Source organism: Brassica napus, chromosome C5 (assembly GCF_020379485.1).
Source record: "Brassica napus cultivar Da-Ae chromosome C5, Da-Ae, whole genome shotgun sequence".
Lineage (NCBI taxonomy): Eukaryota > Viridiplantae > Streptophyta > Magnoliopsida > Brassicales > Brassicaceae > Brassica > Brassica napus.
In genome coordinates this window covers 12,677,473-12,701,454 of record NC_063448.1, presented here as the reverse complement: position 1 = coordinate 12,701,454, position 23,982 = coordinate 12,677,473, and the positions used below count along the sequence as shown (strand labels likewise).

The following is a 23,982-nucleotide window of genomic DNA, read 5'->3' as shown; positions in this document are numbered from 1 at the left end:
TTTTCTTTAGTTACTGACTCTTTTTCACCTCCTCTTATTCTACAGGTGTATGAACTTGCGGAGCAACGGTCCATCAAACCTACTTCCACGAGCTGCAGACATCAGAGCTTTAGAGAGAGAGTGTGCTAGAAAGAGAAGAGAAGAAGAGCAACAGGCTCAACTGCAAAGACTGAACACTGATATGGGAGACGTTCATCAGCATGATGCAGGCGTCAATGGCGCTAATAACAATGCTCCAGCTAACCAACAGCGAGCAGCTCGACCCATTGGCACTTACGATCGCCCCAACATTCATGGTCATAGATTGGGAATCCGAGCACCCGCTGTGGCAGCCAACAACTTTGAGATCAAATCAGGACTCCTCAACGTGATCGAGAACAACAAGTATCATGGCTTGGCTCTAGAGGATCCATTTGATCACTTGGACAGGTTCGACAGCTACTGTGGGTTGTCAAAAACCAATGGTGTGTCCGAAGATGCCTTAAAGCTCAAGCTATTCCCTTTCTCTTTGGGGGATAAGGCACGTCAGTGGGAGAAGTCTCTACCCAGCGACTCTATCACCACTTGGGATGATTGCAAGAGAGCATTCTTGGAGAAGTTCTTCTCTACTTCAAGAACTGCTAAGCTGAGAAATGAGATTTCCAGCTTTCAACAGAAGGGCTTGGAAGGATTCAGTGAAGCCTGGGAGAGATTCAAGGGCTACCAAGCTCAATGCCCACACCATGGTTTCTCTAAGGAGAGTTTGCTGAGCACATTCTACCGTGGTGCTCTTCCTAAGTACAGGGCCAGACTGGATACAGCTAGCAATGGGTTCTTCTTGGGGAGAACTGAGGAGGATGCAGAGGAGCTGGTTGACAACATGGTTAAAAGTGATGCAGTCTACAGTGGAGACCACGACAGAGGTAGTAGAACAGATGATAAGCAGACGAGGAAGGAGTTGAAGGCTCTACAAGATAAGATAGACATCCTCATTGCTGACAAAGCTACCCAAGAGCAGCTGCACTTTGTTGGCAACCCAAGCCAAGAGACACCAGTTGTTGTCCATGAAGTTGAGGGTTTGGAAGGTCAGGAAGAGCTGTGTTTCATCAACAACAATGGTAGCTGGTACAAGAAAGAGCCCAACTTTCAGTACAACAACTACCAACAGAAATCCTATTCCAACAACCAACAGAGTGGTTATCAGCCTCGGAATAATCAGCAAGGCAGCTATCAACCTCAGCAAAACCCTCCTCCTGGTTTCAACAACAAGGGCAACCATTCTTCCCAACAGCAATCTAATCCCTCTACCTCAACTCCTCAGGTCAACACCACTGAAGCTCTACTGAAACAAATCCTGGAGTCTCAAACAAGAAGTGAGAAGCATGTTGGCTATGAGTTGAAGAACCTTCACTCAAAGATTGATGGGAGCTACAATGAGCTCAACAACAAGTTCAGAGCTTTGGAGAACCAGTTTGCTGCCATGAACACTCAACAAAATCGCCAACAAGGTTCTCTACCTGGAAAATCTGAGCAAAACCCAAAGGAAACCATGAAATCTATCACTCTCAGGAGTGGTAAGGAGTTACCTCAGAGAACTCTCACCAAGGATGCTGAGAAACAAAGTGAGGGGGTTGCCATCAACATAGATGATGAAGTGGTGATTGTTGATGAGAAGATCAATGACGAGATCTTAGAGAAGATAGTGGAAGCCAAAGGAAAAGGAAAGGTTGGAGAAGAGAAGAAAACAGTTAAGGATGGTGAAGTTGTCACTCCTGCCAGTGAAAGTTCTTTTGTTCCTCCTGCCTATGAGCCCAAGCTCCCATTCCCAGGTCGATTCAAGAGGCAGCTGCTAGAGAAGTACCAAGCTCTATTTGAAAAGCAAATGAGTGAAGTCCAGATCACAATGCCCATTATTGATGCTTTCATGCTGATTCCTCAATACAGCAAGTTCCTGAAAGATGCTGTAGCTGCAAAGAAGAAAGAGATGGAGGGCATGGTGATTCTCACTCATGAGTGCAGTGCTATCATTCAGAGGCTTGTCATTCCAAAGAAGCTAGAAGATCCAGGATGCTTCACATTACCTTGTGCTCTTGGACCTATGGTATTTGATAGATGTCTCTGCGATTTGGGAGCTAGTGTCAGCTTGATGCCTCTATCTGTTGCTAAGAAGCTCGGCTTCACTCAGTACAAGAAGTGTAGACTTTCTCTGGTATTGGCTGATCGTTCAGTGAAGTACCCTGTGGGTATCTTAGAGGACCTCCCAGTGATGGTTGGAAATTATGAGATCCCTACAGACTTTGTGGTGCTTGAAATGGGTGAAGAAGCTCAAGACCCTTTAATCCTTGGAAGGCCTTTCTTAGCAACAGCAGGAGCTATTGTTAATGTGAAAGAAGGCAAGATTGATCTCCATCTGGGTAAAGGGCACATTCTCCATTTTGACATCAAAGAGGTAATGAGGAGGCCAACAGTTCAAGGGCAAGTGTTCTACATTGAAGAGATGGACGCCCTTGCTGATGAACTCCTTGAAGAGTTGTCACTAGAGGACCCTCTACAGCATGCTTTGACTGTAGAGAGAGAGGCTGTGGTGATTGAGAACCTGGAGAGTACTGCCTACGGGATGATGCTGGATTCACACCAGGGGTTTGTCAGTAAGGATCAGTACGAGGAGTTTCCACAGATGGTTCACCAAGAAGTCTCAGCCACTCAGCAAGATGACACCCAGCAGAATGACTGGAGTGAGCTTAAGGCACCTAAAGTGGAGCTTAAACCTCTACCCCATGGTGTAAGGTATGCATTCCTTGGTCCTAATGAAACTTATCCTGTCATTGTGAGTAGTGAACTTACTGAAACTGAGCTATCTGAACTTTTGAAAACGCTTAAAAGATTTAGAAAGGCAATAGGTTACTCACTGGATGACATCAAGGGAATATCACCCTCTTTGTGCATGCATAGGATACATCTTGAGGATGAATCAATGACTTCTATCGAGCATCAAAGAAGGTTAAACCCTAACCTGAAGGATGTTGTAAAGAAAGAGATTCTTAAACTCTTAGATGCTGGTGTTATTTACCCTATCTCAGATTCTAAATGGGTATCACCTGTGCATGTTGTACCAAAGAAAGGTGGTATCACTGTGATTAAAAATGACAAGGATGAATTGATACCAACAAGAACCATCACAGGTCATAGAATGTGCATTGATTACCGAAAACTAAACTCCGCATCTAGAAAGGATCATTTCCCATTACCATTTATTGATCAGATGCTTGAGAGACTTGCAAATCACCCATTCTACTGCTTTCTTGATGGGTACTCAGGATTTTTCCAAATCCCCATACACCCCAATGATCAAGAGAAAACGACATTCACATGTCCCTATGGTACCTTTGCATATCGAAGGATGCCATTTGGTCTATGTAATGCTCCAGCCACCTTTCAAAGGTGTATGATGTCAATTTTCTCTGATCTGATTGAGGATGTTGTGGAGGTATTTATGGATGATTTCTCTGTCTACGGATCTTCGTTTTCTGCTTGTTTGTCAAACTTGTGCAGGGTCCTACAGAGATGTGAAGACACCAACCTTGTGCTGAATTGGGAGAAGTGTCACTTCATGGTCAAGGAAGGGATTGTGCTGGGACACAAGATTTCAGAGAAGGGGATTGAAGTGGATAAAGCCAAGATCGATGTTATGGTTGGTTTGCCCCCACCAAAGACAGTGAAAGACATCCGGAGTTTTCTTGGTCATGCTGGGTTCTACAGGAGGTTCATCAAGGACTTCTCCATGATCACTAGACCTTTGACCAGGCTGCTGTGCAAGGAAGCCACTTTCAGTTTTGATGTGGAATGTCTACAAGCTTTCAAGAAGCTGAAAGGTGAACTCATTAGTGCTCCAATTGTCCAGCCACCTGATTGGGATCTCCCTTTTGAGATCATGTGTGACGCTAGTGACTATGCTGTGGGAGCTGTTTTGGGGCAGAAGAAAGATGGCAAAACCCATGTGATCTACTATGCCAGCCAAACCCTCAATGATGCTCAGATACGGTATGCCACAACAGAGAAGGAGATGCTGGCAATTGTTTTTGCCTTTGAGAAATTCAGGAGCTACTTGGTTGGGTCTAAAGTCATTGTCTACACAGATCATGCTGCTTTGAGACACCTTTTGGCCAAGAAGGATGCAAAACCCAGGCTTTTGAGGTGGATCCTTTTGCTTCAAGAGTTTGATATGGAGATTAAAGACAAGCCCGGAGTTGAGAATGGTGTAGCTGATCATTTGTCCAGGTTGAGGGTAGAGTCTGGTATTCCTATTGACGAAGGACTTCCTGAGGAGCAGATCATGGCTATTGAAGCAGTGATAGCAGTTTGTGAGACTGGTAGGAAGCTGGAAGAAGTCAAAGCAACAGAAGAGAAGGAACCTTGGTATGCTGATTTGGTGAACTACCTAGCCACAGGAAGAGAACCTTTGAATCTTGTGGGCTATGCCAAGAAGAAGTTCTACAAGGATGTGAAGAGATACTACTGGGATGAACCCTATCTCTACATTCTCTGCAAGGATCAGCTTTATAGAAGAGTGGTTGCAAATGAGGAGATTGATGGGATCCTTACACAGTGTCATGGATCATCTTATGGAGGCCACTTTGCCACCTTCAAGACAGTTGCGAAAGTATTACAAGCTGGATTCTGGTGGCCACATATGTTCAAGGATACACAAGACTTTGTCTCAAAGTGTGATTCTTGCCAAAGAAGAGGAAACATCACAAAGAGGAATGAGATGCCTCAGAATCCAATCCTTGAAGTTGAAGTGTTTGATGTGTGGGGTATTGACTTCATGGGACCGTTTCCATCATCTTTTGGAAACAAATACATCCTTGTGGCTGTCGATTATGTCTCCAAATGGGTGGAAGCTATTGCAAGCCCCACCAATGATGCTAGAGTTGTAACCAAGATGTTCAAGAGCAACATTTTTCCAAGGTTTGGAGTCCCAAGAGTTGTGATCAGTGACGGAGGTTCCCACTTCATTAACAAACTGCTTGAGGGACTTCTCAAGAAGAATGGTGTGAAGCACAAGGTGGCAACCCCTTATCACCCCCAAACAAGTGGCCAAGTTGAGATTTCTAACAGGGAGATCAAGTCTATCTTGGAGAAGATTGTGGGGATCACAAGGAAGGATTGGTCCAATAAGCTCGATGATGCACTTTGGGCTTATAGGACAGCGTACAAGACACCACTGGGCACCACACCTTTCAACCTAGTGTATGGGAAAGCTTGCCATCTGCCAGTGGAACTTGAGTACAAGGCACTATGGGCAATAAAGTTGCTGAACTTTGACATCAAGAGTGCCAAGGAGAAAAGGATTTTTCAGCTACATGAGCTTGATGAGATAAGAATGGATGCTTTTGAGAACTCAAGGATCTACAAGGAGAAGACTAAAGCTTTCCATGACAAGAATATCCTGAAGAGAGAGTTTAAAGAAGGAGATCAAGTTCTTCTCTACAACTCTAGGCTGAAGCTATTTCCAGGAAAGCTTAAGTCAAGGTGGTCAGGTCCTTTCAAAGTCAAAGAGGTTAGGCCATATGGAGCAATAGTTTTGTGGAGTACTGATGGAAGAGACTTCACAGTCAATGGGCAAAGGGTTAAGCTCTACATGGCTACTGCACCAGAGGAAGATGGGGTTTCAACTCCACTGTCTGACCCTACCCCGGCCTAATCCAAAAAGAGGCAAAGTCAAGCTAGAGACTTAAAACAAGCTCACTTGGGAGGAATTCCCATGCGTATCCTTGTATATATTGCATTGGTATTTTCATTTTCATCTTATAAAAAAAAAAAAAAAAAAGGGGGGAGAGAGAAGTCGTGTGCAGGTGCTTGATCGATGCAGGTTCGAGCAAATGTCGTGCGTGGGAGCGACCTCACACAGCGACACTTCGAAGTCGCTCCAGCTGGGAGCGACGTTACGGGAGCGACACCTCGAAGTCGCTCGCGTTTTCGTCGTCACGGAGCTCAAAAACTGCCTCGGAGCGACGTCCTAGAGCGACACCTCGAAGTCGCTCCATCTCCAGAGCGAGGTTTCGAGAGCGACACTCCAGAGTCGCTCGCGTTTTCGTCGAATCACGACGCGAGAGAAGGACTCGGGAGCGACCTCTCGCAGCGACACCCTCACGTCGCTCCCGAACCGGTCCAGGTAAGTTTTCTGACTCTAAACCCCGGTTTACTTCAAGTAAACCGACCCTAACCACCCTAGACCGAACCGGACGACCCTAAACCTACCCCCAGCCCCCGCGAATCCATCTCTATCACTCTCCCCTCCTCTCACAAACTCTCAAACTCTCTCAAACTCACCCACACCAAAAATCCCAAAACTTTCTCAATTCTCACCCAAATCGACTAGTTCTTGTTTCTAAATCCAAGCTTTCGCCCCTGTAGCCTATTCCTCACCACCCATTCACCATTTCTTTTCATCCAAAGCAAGGTATTGAGTTTTAAAATTCAAATTCGTAGGTCCATGAACCCTAGGATTTAAAAATCGAAATTTGGTCATTTTCTTGCTAGATTGTGGTGAAATAGACTAGGGAAAGCTTATCTATCAAGTTGGGTTGTCGAATAAACGGTGAAATTGAGTTTAATTTGCACTTTGGCAAAGTTAGGGTTCATGGATTTGGGGGTTTTCGAATTTGACCTTAATTGGGTGTGTCTGTGAGTGAACTAGATGCGTTAAGGTGTTACAAGAGTGAGAATCATTGCATTGTGTTGAACTTGAGTTTAAATTGATAATTCATTTGTTAAGTTCACTTTTGCAATTTTCACTTGCAAAGTCTTGCCCTTCTTTACTTCCATCTACTTATCCCTTTTCAAGTTTTTAATTTTTCAGGTGAAAATGGTTAAGAAGACAAAGGGAAAGTTGGAAGCTGAGAGGCAAGAAGCTGAAAGACAAGAGTTTGCACTAAGAGGAAAAGCTTTGCCCTCCGAGCCAACTGGCTCAGGGACGCAGAAGACTGTTCGACAGCAGACCTTGGCTGCAAGGAAATCGAAAGAACAGGAGAAGAGGGCAGGGAAAAGTGTAGCAGTTCCCATCCATGAGGAAAGTGAAACTGAGAGTGCTGATGAGCAGGCACCTACGAAGAAAGCCAAGATGTCCAAAGGCAAAGGGGTTGCGGTTGATCGAGATAGGGCGAAAACTCCATCTGTGGAGGAGCTGTATGATCACTTGAAGAATGAGGTCACTTGGACTCCAACCAGGTTCGCCGACCTTGATCTGCTGAAGGAGTTGGGTCTTGACTCTGACATTGAAGAGATGCTAGGACATTTGAAGATGCCAAAACTCCTCACCATGGCATATCCTTTCTACAAGGATGTCACTTGTCAGTTCTTATCTTCTCTTGCGGTCACTTACCACGACACCGCGCATGTGAGGCAAGGATGGGGAAAAATCAGTTTTAAGGTCAATGGACGAGAATACAACATGAACTTCAAGGACATTGGGAGAGTCATGGGGTTCCAAGACCTAGAAGACCACTCCCTACCCAAGTGTGAGAACCTTCCCACGGAGCTTTGGAAGTTGATCACTGGAAACAAACACACTACCGGGGCTGACAAGAATTCACACATCCGACACCCGTCCGTACGTTACCTCCACAGGATGCTAGTCCATGCATTCTACCCACGGAAGCAAGCTGGTACGGTTACTGAGGAAGACATGCGACTGCTCTGTCCGGCTATCCGTCCCTACGCCCAACCTGGAGTTTTACCCCTTCCCAGCACCGACATCTATGCTACCTTCGGGATGGTCAGTTTCTTTGTGGGTCGTCTCCAGCACTACAGAGACTGGGCGTGGTCCACCACTGACTCGCGCCCAAAGATGGGGATAGGTGGAATGATCACACCACTGCTCCAATTTCTGAATGTTCCCTTGGGAAAGGACGCAGTGGGACCGAAGTTCATTGATGGCACCTACTTGAGGATTGCTACCTATTTTAGTGGGATGTATGGGAAGGACTACGTCTACCACTACTATTTGCAGGGCAAGCCAGTCGAAGTGGTTCTTCCAAACCGGAACCTGACGAGTTTAGAGATACCTGGAGCTATTAGCTTCAACATACCCCAGGAGTACTTTCTTGGAGAACACGGGCCTCTCGATCCAGTTAATGCTGCTCCATCAAGGAGAAGAAGTGTTCCTACGCGACATGACTCGCCTGTTGCAGACCCTTCTGAGCATATCTATGGACCTCCGCGCTACTACTTCAAGCCACATGACGGAGTTCTTCCCCCTGGAGCTCTTCGTGATGCTCATGACCACATTAGTCGCCTTCAGAGGTGGAACAAGGCTCAGGACAGAACGATAGAAAAGCTGAAGGATAAGTGCAAGGCGCTAAGCAAGACGGTAAAGAAGCAGGCAAAGACCTCAGCCAAATTCATGAAGAAAGTAGCTGATGTCTTAACCAGGGGGGGATAGCTGGATGTAGCTCAGCAGACTTCGCTTTCGCGAACACCTCGAACCCCCCAGCCTCCACCTCCGCCTGATGCTCTTGGCTTCCCCCTCACTGCTGCGCAGCTTCAGCGTAAGCGGAGGAACCCACCCACTCAACCTTCCATTTCCGGTAACAAGTCCCCATCCCTCGCTTCTTCTGATAGTGAGGACGAGATTGACGAGGTTGAGGGCCAGCCATGGTATGGAGGCTCCGGTTCAGCATCCGGTGGTTACTATACCACCTTCCCACCTGACGACGATAATGCTGGGGCATCAGCCCCCACCTACTATCCATAGGAGGTACTTATTTCTCTCCCTTGTATATACCATTCCTTTTTGCATATTAGTTTTCATTTCGGTATCTCTCTCTTTACTTGACAACACAGAGACTGTGTAACTCAAGTTTGGGGGAGGTACCAAGCATTTGATCATGTTTGCTTTGATGTTGTTTCATGAGTCATGCATTGCATACCTATTTGCATAAAAAAAAAAAAAAAAATTCATTTAGTTTGCATCATTTTGCATTTCTAGGAGAGTCTAGGACATATAGGTTGCATTCACTTGCACTGGGAGCAATGATTTTAACTGCCTTATAAAGAACACTACGTTTCACCTGAAAAGCTATGCACCTCTCGAAAAGACTTGTATGTTTTGTGCCTTGAAAACTCTTCTTGAAACTAGTTGATTGCTGAAACCTACTCTTTGAAGCCAACTACAACCCTATTTGAACTAAACGAACTTAATGCTTCTTGCTTAGGGTCCCTTGTGTACTGAGTCATGGCTATACACACTTGAGTTGTCACACCTTTTATGCCAATCTAGTGGTAGACCAGTCCCAAAAATCTTTCCCTCCTTTTAAGCTTTCATTGTTTGATGAGTGAGGCCTTCTTAGGAAAGTCTTACATGTGCATAATGTTGAGAGTATCGGGAACGACAATGCTTGATCTTCATTCTTGCTAGATTAGGCACATCATTGTCTAGCCATAGATGGGGGTGAGTGTTGTAAAGTTTGATTTGGGAGTTTGAGAAAATGGAAGGAAAAGAGTGAACTCTTGTGCTTAATTGGCTAGTCTTTATGGGATAAGTAGAGAAACTTCTAGCTCAGTTAATGAAAAGTCTTGGCCCCCGAAAAAAAAAAAAAAAAAAGAAAGAAAGAAAGGGGGCTAGCAAAACTGTTTAGAGCTAAGTTTTGTTTTGAAGTTGAGAAAAATCCTTATGAGATTTCAAAGAAAAGAGTTTTGTCGTGCAAGGTGTTCTTGAGATCTTTTGGTGAGAGATGTGAGTTGGGCTTGACATTTGGAAAAAATTGTGTAATTGTATGTTTGGGAAAAGGGTAGAACAATGGAGATTGAGCATTGTATGCATGAGTTGGTTCCTTTCTTAGATATATTATGTGCAATGTCAAGGCTACTTGTTTCGAGAGTAAACCACCGTAAAGATTTTATGTTTCGAACCTTTTGATTCACCTGAATAAAAGTCTTCCCTTACCCAAATGACTTGGACCGACTGACCATTTGCAAGAATTCACTAGATGTTTTGTGCTTAATGAATGTGAGAGTTGGTTGATTTGAATGTGTGGATGCTTGATGACGAGTGTAGGGACAAAAGGAGTTGAGATAGGCCTAGAGAAGCTAGAGTGTAATAAGAGAGTGTGCTAATCGTGTTTGCTAGTTGTGTTTCTTTTGGCTATGAGCTCCCACCTTCAAACCTCTCTCCCTATGAGTTCTAGAAAGTTCACTTGTGGACAAGTAAAGAACAAGTTTGGGGGAGTTGATATCTTGCATATTTCTAATGTTTTATCCATTCACCCATGTGCATTTTGATCATATAGATTAGGATTTAGCCATGTTTAGGTTGCATTTTGCATACATGAGTCCTTATCAGGTATTGGAGTACCACATGGAGTTCTTGGAGACATTTGGGTGCAATTGGAGTCCAAAAGAAGTGTTTAAAGTGATCATTGGGCGAGCACCTTACCGGAGCGACCAGTCCAGAGCGACGAGCGGAGGTCGCTCGCGTTTTCATGTCCGGAGCGACCTTACCAGAGCGACGAGCGGAGGTCGCTCGCGTCTTCATGTCCGGAGCGACCTTACCAGAGCGACGAGCGGAGGTCGCTCGCGTTTTCATGTCCGGAGCGACCTCTCGCAGCGACACAGCGAGGTCGCTCCCGAAGCATGGAGCGACTACTCGGAGCGACGAGCGGAGGTCGCTCGCGTTTTCATCACTCGGGAACGCGAGAACGAGTCCGGAGCGACCTCTCGCAGCGACACAGCGAGGTCGCTCCCGAAGTGTGGAGCGACTACTCGGAGCGACGAGCGGAGGTCGCTCCGCGTCTTATTTCTGCTCGAACTTATGATTTCTCAAGGGCCTTTTGGTCATTTCATGATGCACGTTTTTATTTTCTAAACCTATGTTTTAATACTCTGTAAGCCACCAGGAGGCAGATCATCTTTTGTTCTTAAGAAAAACCACCAAAAACCTTTGGAAAGTCATCTCTTGAATCAATTGATCAGTTTTGTTGTTGAAATTCTGTGTTCTTATTATTTATTTTTCTTTGTGTTTCTCTACATGATTAATCTGAAATCCAACATGGGTTTAAGAGGAATCATGGAGATTAGTGAGTAATCCCCCTTTGAATTCATGGATTAGGGAGATTAATGGTGATTAGGTTAGAGCTAGGATGTTTTAGTGTAGATCATTCATATTTCCTTGCTAGCAGAGTGAACCTAATGCATCTTCTGAGTTGGCCACTCAGTTGTTGATCCTTAGGCATTTCTCACCCGAAAGGTGTTCGAGGAAATGCCCGAGACAACTCTTCCTAGTTTCTAGCATACTTTGCCAAAGACATTTGTTGTTAGAGGTGCTAAGATAGCCATTGGACTTGCTAGTTATGATTACTTTCATATTATTCAACCAAAGACATTTGATGCTTGGATTGTGTTAGTAAATGAACATTCATCTAGACATAGAGTTTGTTTAGGATTGTGTCTAAGCTTAAGGTTGATAGTTTGATTGATCGTTTGTCATCCTTAGTTCGAAACTTGATCACCCGATGTCTAAATCCCTATATCCATGAGTTCTCTTTTCCCATAGTTAAGAGAGTATCATTTAGTTATTCCTTTTTGTTAGTTATAGTTTAAAAACCCTTTTAAAAACCATTGGTTGCACTTAGATTAAGTGATTACTTGCATTCTCGGTGCTTTCACATCTCTCAGAACTGGTTCGACAATCATTTATACTACAACATTTGTCTTAGAAGCCTTGAAAACTCCTAACATAAGACTCTATGCAGCGTAATCGGAGACCATAAATAAACACTGACAACGGTATAACGGAATACAAACGAGAGAGAAAAGAGTTGTTGGCGTTTAAAAATTGGCATGCTTTCAATTCGATGCTTTAGTTTTGATCGCTGACGCTAGTTTCAGCGTTTGCTCGCCGAATATATCCAATCGGTACGTTTGGAAGGAAAAGAATTAATGGTGCGCGTGCGTTACTCCACGTGTAGCCCCACCCTCACTTGACACTTCCAACCATTTTCCACTTTTGTAATTTTGATATTTTTACTTTTTTTCTTTATTTCTTTCGTAATAAATTCATTCAATCATATTCTTTGAATGATTGATAAATAAAAATTTACATTCATTTAAAAGTTATAATATTAAAAATACATAGTAAGTTATAAAGATCATAAAGATAATTAAAAATGGTGTTGAATCTGATTTTTGGAATTTTCTTTCTCAAGCTCCATGCTATGAGTATTTTTTAAATACAAATTAAGTTAGAAATCATGTAGTATCATAATTGCATTTATTAAGATAATATCATGAAGCGATACGTATAGTTTAGAAGTGATGATTATATAAAGCATCTTACAAAATGCTATAAAAATTATCAGAGCATGATTGGGTTTTAATCATCGCTCTATGCATGCTTGTTCTAAGGCCTCACGCCCTGCATCATTATTTCAACACCATTTTATAGCATCTTGAGTGGCACTCTATTTTTTTCTATATTACTTATATTCCTTTATATAATATGGTAACTCTATTATAGAATAACATCATTGGAGCAAAAATTACTCTATAATATAATTATTCTATTTTAGAATAAATTATAGCGTAAAAATTATAGTTTCGTTAAAAATGGTCTTAAATATTATAGAAAAAGAAATGCCTACTTATTATATTTTCGCTGAAGCATACTTTCTATAGGAAACCAAAACATGGTTCATATCATGGTCGAATTCGAATTTGATGTTCATATAACGATGGAAAAAAAGTTTCTTTAGATGTTGACTATATATGTGAACGTAGTTTCATGTCATAACTAGTTATACAATAGAATAATCTACTCTATAATCAGTCTGTAAAAACTATTTTTTTGTTTGCTTGAAAATAACCCTCTGTAACTAGATGGGATTATTTGTGTGTTAGCCATAAAAAAAATATTGATTTTCTAGAGAGAAAGAAGAGAGAGAGATAGGAAGAAATAATTGGAGAAAAAATGTGTTTTTGATTATTTAACAAATTTGGGTTTGTTTGGTAGTTATAGGGGCAAATTTCCATAACTAGATTGATGGATTTTTTACATTAAAAAACTAGAATGATGGAAATGAGTTTCAAAAATATAGAAAATAGATTTACTATAGAAATATATATTTTAAAAAATATATATTGTGTTATTCTGCGATTGTACGTACTATTTCACAAATTATTAGTATCTTAGAGCATCTCCAACCACTAACTATTTTCATCTCTATATGTTATAATAGAGGTAAAAATGTTCCATCTCATTTCTATTTCCACCTCTAAAATAGAGATTGCTATTTTTTCCTCTATTTATAGAGGAAAAAATAGCATTCCTCTATTATAGAGTCATACTTTTTTATTTTCAAAATAGTCCTTTAACTTTTAAATTTTTATAGTTGTAACCAAAATAATTATATTTATAGAGAAATACAGTTTTTGTAGGAGTATAATAAAATTTTTTATTTATTACATAATAGTCTTTTAACAAATCCATAATCCAACAAGGTAGATTCTCCCGTCTTATTTTAAATCATTGGGTTTATTGATTAGGTAGTAATATGGGTTTATTCGCTATTTAACCAAAATTTGAAATTAAATTAAGCATATAATAATGATTTTCACATTATTAACAAACCAATATTTAGCTATCTTTACTCCGGTTATACCCTCAATAAATAACAAATACTCAGTCATAGAATGATAGTGCGGATGACGTTGATGTTTTCCGTTATGGACATAATTGAGTCACTGCTATTTACTATTCAATCTTGTATGGAAACCACATTATATACTTATTTACCATGAACATATTTAGTATAAATAAAATAATAAAAAACAACATAGAATCTATAAGTGCATGGATGACTAAGAAAAAGATTAACTAGAGTTTGAAATTTTTGTTTTACTATGTATTATGAAAAACAGTGTTATTTTCTATTTAATAAAATTTGAATAGTATTAACATTGCATTTTTATATACGGAATAGAATGATCTGTTACTGCAAATTGAGCAAGTTAGTATTCAATTTGAATGTTCAAAAGTCCAAAAATGTACAAACACATTATTTGAATCTTCTCAAGTGTTTCTATTCCATATCACCAAAATAGTATATGACACTAAATTCTGCTCAACCCTTAAATGATAAACATTGTCTCAACCTCACCTCAAACCCCTAAATACTAAAACCTAAACCTAAGCACTAAACCTTAAACTCAGATATAAACTCTAAATCCAAATATAATTCATAAACCCAAATAGAATGATACAAAATAAATAACATAGTACATATTAGTGAAAATATGAAATGTATATGATTACATGGAAAAATTTAATGTTGACCCCAACCTCAATCTCTACCTTACAAATACTAAACTATAAACCCTAATCACTATACCCTAAACCCAAAATATAAATCCTAAACCCAAATATCAAAATTTGAAAATACTACATAATTTTATTTAATATTAAACTATACCATATAGACCATTCATTGTAATAATTTACTTTAAAATGTAAAATATAATCATTATAAATAGAATAATAAAAATATTATTGAAATTCAGTTGGGTTGGAGAAAGAATATGGGAAGTTGAAAAATACATGGTTAAAAGAGATGGAAAATGATGAGTGAATAACGAGAGCCAAAATTTCTTTTTTCGGTTAATTAGTAATTAATATTATTATTTTAAATTATTTTTCAACTAGTTGCTTTAGGTGTAGACAAAGGTAAAAATGTATTATTATATAAAATATACATTATATACTAACTATTTAGGGTTATTAACCGGTCAATAAATTATTGTATTTTTTTTTAAGTTAGAGTGCAATTTTCCTAGTAATAATTGACTTATTAAATACAATGGGGTGATTGGCAACAGATATTGAGAGTTGAATTTTATGACATCTATAAGTTACGTTACAGCTAACTTTTTCTTTAGTTAGTTTCTTTAAGTTTTATATAAACATTTAAATTAAGGTTTGAAAGCTATTGTTTTAACAAACATACGTACTCATTAACAAAACATGCATGACACAAAACTTTATTTTGGTTTTGGATCTTATGAAAAAGGTAGAAACATGAAAAGCCAATATTTATGTGAATGCTTTGTTCGCATTATCACTTTTTATCCTTTCACTGAGATTGTCGGCTTACGTTTTTAAGTGTAGTATGTCCAATCTTTCCACATCTACATAGAGGTTTTGTTACTATTTTTTATTAACTTTAAACAGCTCTAATGACACACTATATTTTACTCTATATTTTTTTCTAAAATAAAATAACTTTTTTTTATTGGTATTATTTTATAATATAATTATTTTATTATAGAGTACTGTTGAAGCAGAAATTATTCTATGATAAAATTACTTTATTTTAAAGAAAATTATAGTATGTCATTGAAAATGCTCTCGGAGTACCGTGAAAGTCAAAGGTAATCACATGATTACCTTTTTCAAGAATCATCAAGAAATCAATATATACGTACTTATTTAGTATCACATCATTATTCGTATAATATAAGTTGTAGCCTTTTGTCCAAAAAAAAAACTTGTAGCCTAAAAGGCTAGCTAAACCAAAACAAAATAACATGCTTGGAACATGTTTCATGGTATCGGTGTCGATCTTCAGTCTCAGTTTTAGCCTTCGACTGCATCAACATCCGCAACTCTTAAGAGAATTTCTAGTTTAGTCCCGGTTCACATTGGTTTCCTTACTCAGATTATATGACAAACACGTAACTGAATTAGTGGACCCATTGCACCGCCCAATGTCCACTACCTAAAATAAAATAAGAATTCGTTTCTTTTATTAGTATTGATATCAAATTATTTAATTTGCCTTACGATAGTTCTTTGCAATATTGGTAATCCAAGGTTGGCATTAGACTGAAAATCTAGGATTAACCTGCCTCAATCGATTCAAGTTGTCCAACTAGTTTCAAATTAAGGTAGACATAGCCCATCAAATATGTATTGCCTACTGGTTTTCAGTTGAAGAAAGACCATACTCTCAGTTTACTTTGCAAGAAATAAGGATTACGCAACCAGATTTCTCTATAATCTGCCATACTTTTGTTCTAAACCGACCCCAGGAAAGAAAATTTCCGACTCCACACTCTTTTTAACTGCGTCACGTATGCCTTTTTATAGTTTTAGGTATATAGTATGACTGTTATATATTTGTCGTGGTCTAATAAGATGACTGCTTATTAGTTGAGAGGTAAGTATGACTTAAGTGGTTTAGTCAAATTAGCAGCACACATTAGAGAGAGGGGACATGCTTTTAAATATCGAAATTGAATCACTAAGAGCATCTCCAATATAAAACTCTATTTTTTCTTTCAAAATAGAGTAAAAATGAAAATGAAATAAAATTGCTTCAACCCTACTCCATTTTCTATGGAGTGATGAACCAAAAAAAAAAAATAGATTACTCCATTTATGGAGTAAATTTCATTATGGAATAAGATATGAAGTTGGGTTAGAGCATTTTTTACTCTATATTCATTTTTATTCTATTTTAGAGAAAAAAATGGAGTGGGGATGAAGATGCCCTAAAACTGCTATTTCTACTTTAAATATTGTTTCATTAAATATTATCATCACTCTTCACCAGTGGAACCATATAGACATATAGAGATAATTACAACTCATATATAGTGTATAGAAACATATGATTAGAGTACTGGGAAATAGTTTAAGGTTAACGTTGTGAGAATATAATGGCTTCATGATGACAATGAATTATTAGGCGTTTATATGTGCACTGAGGTAGTGGAATCAAAATACTTATTAGTCAAATATTCTTAGATTATACATTTTTGACCAGCCAAAAGCCTAATTGACTGGTAATTGATATACATCTGCTGCCATGATATATACATATATTTAGCAGTGAAAGCACTGATTAACAAAAGTTATGAATAACAATTAGAAACGCGTCCCCTGCCACATCGACATGGTGTAACAAAGTAATCAGCACTGCCGATTATTCCGTTTATCTATTGGTAGAATATTGTAGATATGATTTTAAGTTTTAACTTTGAACTAATTATTTCGTTCACTTTGCGTGGAGTCCCGGCTATGTTCTTCTCCCCACGCCTTGTCAATGATGTATGATCGATCAGGAGAGGAGCAAAATACATTATTTTGGAGGGCCTATGTGAGGCCCAACAACAAAATTTTGTTGGGTAACATAATGGACTTACAATTTCATATGAATGTCAGTGTGTATATAAATTAACGCAGTTCGACGTATATATAACAAATCACCACTTGTTAAATTTACGTCCACCCAAGACAGCTGAAATTTAAACTAAAAGACAAAGATGATAGGCCCATGCGTACGTAAATTTGATACAAACTAGCAACGAAACTTCTGCTCCGCAATTCTATTGCGAGATCGAAAACTTGGTTTTAAACTGTCAATATTGAACTTTAATTGTGAAAAGGATCTTAGATATTTTATTAACAAGCCGACACATGTTACTTTTGTAGCCAACAATTAATATGCAGTTCATTCTATTACGGAGAAAACACAAAAATTTGAATCCACACAATATCCACGTGAGTATATAACTAATATATTATACAAACTAAGGTCTTATCTACAAATCAAAGGTCCATGAGAAATCTATCCAAATCTTGACGAAAGCTAATGATAGCTATATGAATATGATACACAGAAGTTGCTCATTTAAGCAGCGATATTGAAAGTGAAATGCCTTTGTATATACACATATATTAATATAGTCTTGTGTTAAATATATGTACATGTACATAAGATTTTCTCCCCTAGCCATATTTACCAAGCAGCTTGTACATTACGACATATATAATATACACCAAGTCTATAACCCTCTAGTCTTGTGTAGGAATTAGCTTTTTACACATTAATTATCTCAACAAAGAATGACTGGTATAAATTAAAAAAATCACCTACATCTACATGTATGATAGTGAAAAATCTATCATAAATATCCCAAACTTGCTACGTGTGGAAGATACCAATCCCTATATATTATGCATTTTCAACATCAACCACTGGCAAACGGTTTGTCACAAACCTAGGAAGAGAATTATGGGTGCACTTGTCCCCATAATAATTTTAAAATTTACTATATTTCTTAACAAATTTGATGTTTACATTTTACCAAAAAAAAATTTGATGTTTACATTTTACCAAAAAAAAATTTGATGTCTACACCTATAATTATATGTACGTTTACATCTATTCTAGCATTTTTCCACCCACTGAAAATAATCTTTGGATTCGCCCCCCATGTTTGAACACATTCAGAAACTGCAAGATTTGTTTTAAAGTCGCATGTGATCCCTTTACGAATTAATTATAAGTTTGAAATTTTGTACTTGGAGTTTATTTTTGAAGCTTATCCAACCGGGATCATATTCGGGTAATTTATATACAGGGTATTCATATTTTATTATATAGTACTTTGGTCAATGGAGGGAACTATATTCGAAATTAGTTTGGGGAAATACAAATATATAATTGAAAAAAGTATTCAGTTAACGTATTCATTGAATCACTCGAATCTCGTGTAGGGTTTCTCAGCAAGACAAAATCTAATTGAATAAAGGTGGGGGCGACCTATTTCCACGCCGAAACTATTGTATAGTAATAAATGTACACAATATTTCAATCTCGTCGTAATTACACACTACAGAAGTATAACAATTCCCTTCCACATGCAATGAAAGTTCGATACTCGTTTCCACACAAACCGAACTAATACCTACAAAAATTGGTTAAACGTTGGTTATTGTTCTGTAAACCATAAACTTAAACAATGACTAATTTAACTAACCAAAAATGACCCGATTAGAGAATATAAACTATATTAAATCAATAAACCAGACAAACCCAAGCCCAGACTTAAGAAAATTAGAAACCCTAAAAACCTAAATCCTTTGTCTCTCTTGCCAAGAACGTCGTTGATCTTCTGCTTAGCTTCATTCAGGTAAGTGTTCGACAATTATCTCTCTCTCTCTCTATCTATCTATCTATCTCTATCCCTCTTTGTCTCTGTCGTTATTGTTCTGTCTCTCTCTGATATTGACTCAGTGTCTCTCTGTTTTACAGAAATCGACAATGGAACCATGGACTGATATTTTCTGGGTTTGGAAAAGGAAATCTCTTCTCTAAACTTTTAGATTTTAGGGTTCTAAAAAATGCAAGAGAAATCGATTTTGGGGGTTTTTAGAAGGTTTCGGGTCGGGTTTAAATCGATCCTTAGTCGGATCTTTATCTGGGTCTGGTTGTACCAGTACCAACCGATATGAACTGGTTTACTATCGGTTCATGTTATAAACCATTCAAATCTCGTTTTGTGTGGAAACGAGTTTCAAACTTTCATTGCGTGTGGAAGGGGGTTGTTATACTTCGGTGGTGTGCAATTACGACGAGGTTAAAATATTGTGTACATTTATTATACGATAGTTTTAGTGTGGAAATAGGTCTTCTTCGCAATAAAGGGGGGTGGGGGGGTGGGGGAAAGATTTAGAAAACGTAGGAGAGTTGACTTTCTATCTACCGAGCTGAAGAAGATAGAAAAAAATATGCGGTCCATTTGGTCTTTCGTCTAATGACTTGACACACCAATTTGTTTGGTGCATACCAACTAATCATACGTTGCATCATAGACCCGTCTCTCTCTGTTAGGGACACACTAACAATAATTAAGGACCTACTTATATTTTTATATTATTTATTTCATTGCGGAATTTTATAACATTATAGCCATATTGTTATAGCTACTAATATGATCACGATGATCATTTTAGGGTTATTGCAATTACCCGTGATATAATTTATTTCGATGATATAATAAAACGAAATTTGAAATACATATCATATATGTTGGAAACACAATTCATTCTCATATGGAAATTTGCCTGCAAACTTCTTCTCTATGCAATAGTCTAGCTGAGTTTTAGAGTAATATTGTTTATGGCACATACTCTCACTTTGTAGGTTGTCACTTCCACTTCACATTCCTTTAATATTTCATTGTTTAATGATTGTTTTATGTCTGTTTCTCTCGTTAGTATTGTGTATACGAAAAATTTACACTTTAGGACACATTTATACTTTTTATTTACATTGTTGGTCACTTTCCACTACAAACACACTTTCTCAACTAGCTTTTTTCTTTTTCGTTTGCTCCCAACCTCTTCTCAACTAACTTGTTATCCAATTGGCGGGCTTTTCTCCCCAGCCACACATTCCCTCACATTGTCAACGGCTGAGATTAATTACTGGAAAAGCAAATCTGGACAAGACATTTACCTGCCTTGAATCAGAACCATTCGATGAGTGGGCTATTTTCTGGACGGCTCAGATTAACCTCTCCTCTATCTCTCTTCTTCGTCCCACCTGTGCGTTTTTTGCTTGGGTTTGTTGTTCATCAGGCTTAAAAAAAAATTGTGCTAATCAACACGACCCCCCACTGATTATCACTCTAAAAAACTCGGTTAGTTAACAAAACTTTGATTAAGTCTTTCTTTTACTGCTAATTGACTTATTTGAAGATCCTATCTTCCATTGTAGGTATCTTCCATGGCGGACCACGTTATGGTTATCGCCGGCGAATGGAAGATGTCCGACGACGGCAGTTGGACATTTTCTATCGACAAACATCACATGTCAAGGATCGTATCTCTCGCTCCCACAACGACATTGCTTGACCTGGAAAAAAATGTGTTGAAGGAGTATTTCCCAACATTGAAGCTCTCATCTCCGCCTCTCTCAGTTATTGGCCGCCAAACACTAAAGAACTCACTACCGGAATCTCAACTCCCTCGGTCATGCGACACACGATGGGTCTATATTGTATTTCTACCGCCATTTTGAAGCACACAAGGGAATGAATCTGTTTGTTACTTTCAAAGTACACCCCGAACCAACTAATGTGAGCCAAGTAGCTGACAACCTTTTTCCCTTCACCACCCCAAACCAACCTATCCAAAAAAGCCATTACCTTTTCAACCGTTTTACTATCCCCCACCCTCCTTTGTCTTGTCCCTCCCCACCATCTACAGCCGCCTCAAAAATTCCCGGTTTCTCTCTTTTCCCTGACGTTGATGTCTTCGAAGATATCCCTACCAAGCACACCAGCACACCAGCCCCATCTAGGAACTTTCGCTTTTCAGTTATCGACGAAACTGTTTCATGTGGTGACGAGATGCTAGAAGAGATGTTCAACGAAGACCCAGATAACATTCCTGACAGCTGGAAGACCGAAGAAGAGGAAGAGGAGAACGTTTCAGAGAGTGAACTGCCTCCTGACTTTGAAAATGTCCAACCTCGTGGCTATGATCACGACTTCTGGGACCCTTTGATCGACAAACACCTTGGCGGTTCTGATGTAGCTGAAGTCATGGCTGTCATCCATGTACCGAAAACTGCTCCACACATCATTCAGGGGACCAGCACTTCCGATTCGAAGTTTGAAAATAAAGAAACTGGCGTTCACAGTTTTCCACATGTACTACCCAATCCGTTGTATACGGGGACAACTTCAGACATACCATCTACAGGCCCATCTGTACAACACCCCTATGCGTCCAGGTGTACAAACACCACAACGTCGGCGCACAAACGTCCACCTGTACAATAACCTTCTACGTCCAGGGGTACACCATCCCCATTGTCCACCAAACCCCCCCATCGCCCCCCATACCCCCTCTGACGCGCGAGACTAGGCCACTATCAGAGATCAGTGACGAGGAATTTGACACACCCCCACTCTTCGATGACCTTTCATAAGAAGCCGAAGATGTGTCTGACTTGAATCTCGACGATAGTGATGACGAACCATTTGTTGGAAAACTCTATGCAACCAAGCAGGACTGTCAAATTGGCCTTGCTATATACGCAATCAAGCAGCAGTTTCATTTTAGGCAATCCTGCACCACCAGACGTTCTTTTGTTCTAAGTTGTTATGATACTCATTGCGATTGGCGCATACTAGCGAAAGAGCTTACAAATTGTGGCTACTACACTATCAAAAAGGCCCAGCTTAATCACTGCTGCACCATCGATACCCGCAACCTTTACAGGAAAAAAGCCACTTCAAAAGTTATCGCACATGTTTACCGTTCCCGCTACAGCGAACCCAGCAACGGTCCTAAATCTATGCAGCTGCAGCAGCTTCTTTTGGAAGATCTCCGCATCTCTGCTTCCTATATGAAATGCCACAGGGCAAAGGGACAAGCTATTGATGATACTGCCGGGAACGTGGAGGATTCATTTCTAAACCTTGAGTCCTATTTTGAGCGTCTCAAAGCTACCAATCCCGGTACTGTTACTGCTATAGATACTGAGCAGGATATTGAAGGTAACACACGCTTCCTATATGCCTTCCTCTCTTTTGCTGCATCTATTCAGGGGTTCCGTCGTCTACGCCATGTCCTCATTATTGATGGGACTCATCTATCCGGCAAATACAAGGGGGTACTACTCACAGCTAGCGGTCAAGACGCAAATTTCCAAGTGTTCCCTCTGGCTTTCGCGGTTGTTGATGGTGAGACCGAGCACGCATGGACCTGGTTTCTTGCTAAGGTTGAAAGGATAATTGCTGACTCTACTGCTCTCTCCATTATCTCTGATCGCCATTCGTCCATTCTAAAAGCCCTGCGAGAAGTCTTCCCCATGTCCCATCACGGAGCTTGCATTGTCCATTTGATGCGGAATGTTGTGTCGCGATACAAGAACAAAGGCTTAGCAAAGATGGTTTGTGAGGCTGCATTCTCTTACCGCCGCAAAGATTTCGATCTCTGTTTTGGGAAGATCAGGCAAGCCAATGCAGCCTGAACCACTTACCTTGAAGGCATTGGTACGTCCAAATGGTCTAGGACTTACTTCCCCGACAATCGTTACAACCTTCTCACCAGCAACATTGATGAGCAGCTCAACCATGCTCTTACCAAGTCTAGGCCTTCACCTATCATAGAGTTGTTCATGTTTATTCAGCGAATGTTAACTCGTTGGTTCTCTGCGAGAAGAACAAAATCAGCTAAATGCCGCGGTTTTGTCACACCGAAGGTCGAGAAGGTGATGCACACACATATTAGGCTAACTAAAGGCAGCAAAATAGTAAACATCACAGATTGGAGCTATCAAGTTAGGGGGCTGTTCGGTCATGCAAACACTGTCTCTCTGGAAACAAAAGTCTGTACTTGCCAAGTGTTCCAGAAACTCAAAATCCCTTGCGGCCATGCTCTGTTAGCTGCGGACTACATTGGTCTCCCCTATGCCCAACTTTTTGGAGATTGCTACAAGACACAGTCATGGATCGACACCTATGCAGGAGTCATATACCCTGAGGCCCCCTTGGGAGATCACCCAGTACCTGATTCGATCACAATGCTCCCCCCCCCAGACTCGCCGACCATCTGGACGTCCCAAAGATAAGCGCGTTGCATCAACAGGAGAGATCCCGGTAATCTTTCTTTCCTATCCTTCCTATTGCATCAATCCTTGCCTTTCACTCATATAATACCCTTTCGCTTTGTCTTGCTGCCCCCAAAGAAGAAAAAACTTATTCCTAACAAATGTGGGCGATGTGGCCGTACCGGTCACAACCGAACCAACTGCATTATCCCCATCTGACTGGGGTGAATCCTATATCCACCGAAAATTACCTTTTGGATAGCGCATTCACCCCCAAGAGGATCCTTTTTGTGGTTTTAGTTTTTGGGATGTAATAACAATTGAACATGTATTGGGTGTTTTGCGTTCGCTACAACTTTCACTACTTCTTTTCTAGTCCGCGCATTACTTAGTTCATCTAGGGTCTACACCTCAACACGATTTCATGTCCAACTGGATATCTATCAAATGTGTACACCTGTCTAAACTTAATCCACCTGTACAATTGGCATCTTCACCTGTCTAAACTTAATACACCTGTACAACCAATGAAAATGCACATTGGTTTACTACTTAAATTGTCTCATATTACAGATCTGCATCGCTTTAAACTTAATCCACA

The 23,982-nt window shown here is 39.8% G+C and overlaps 1 non-coding gene across 1 annotated transcript; it reads right to left on the bottom strand.

The window, feature by feature from the left end:
* Positions 1-622: 622 nt before the first annotated feature.
* Positions 623-729, bottom strand: LOC125588048. Its single transcript, XR_007324444.1, has one exon. It is a non-coding gene; the product is annotated as a small nucleolar RNA R71 (small nucleolar RNA).
* Positions 730-23,982: the final 23,253 nt, after the last annotated feature.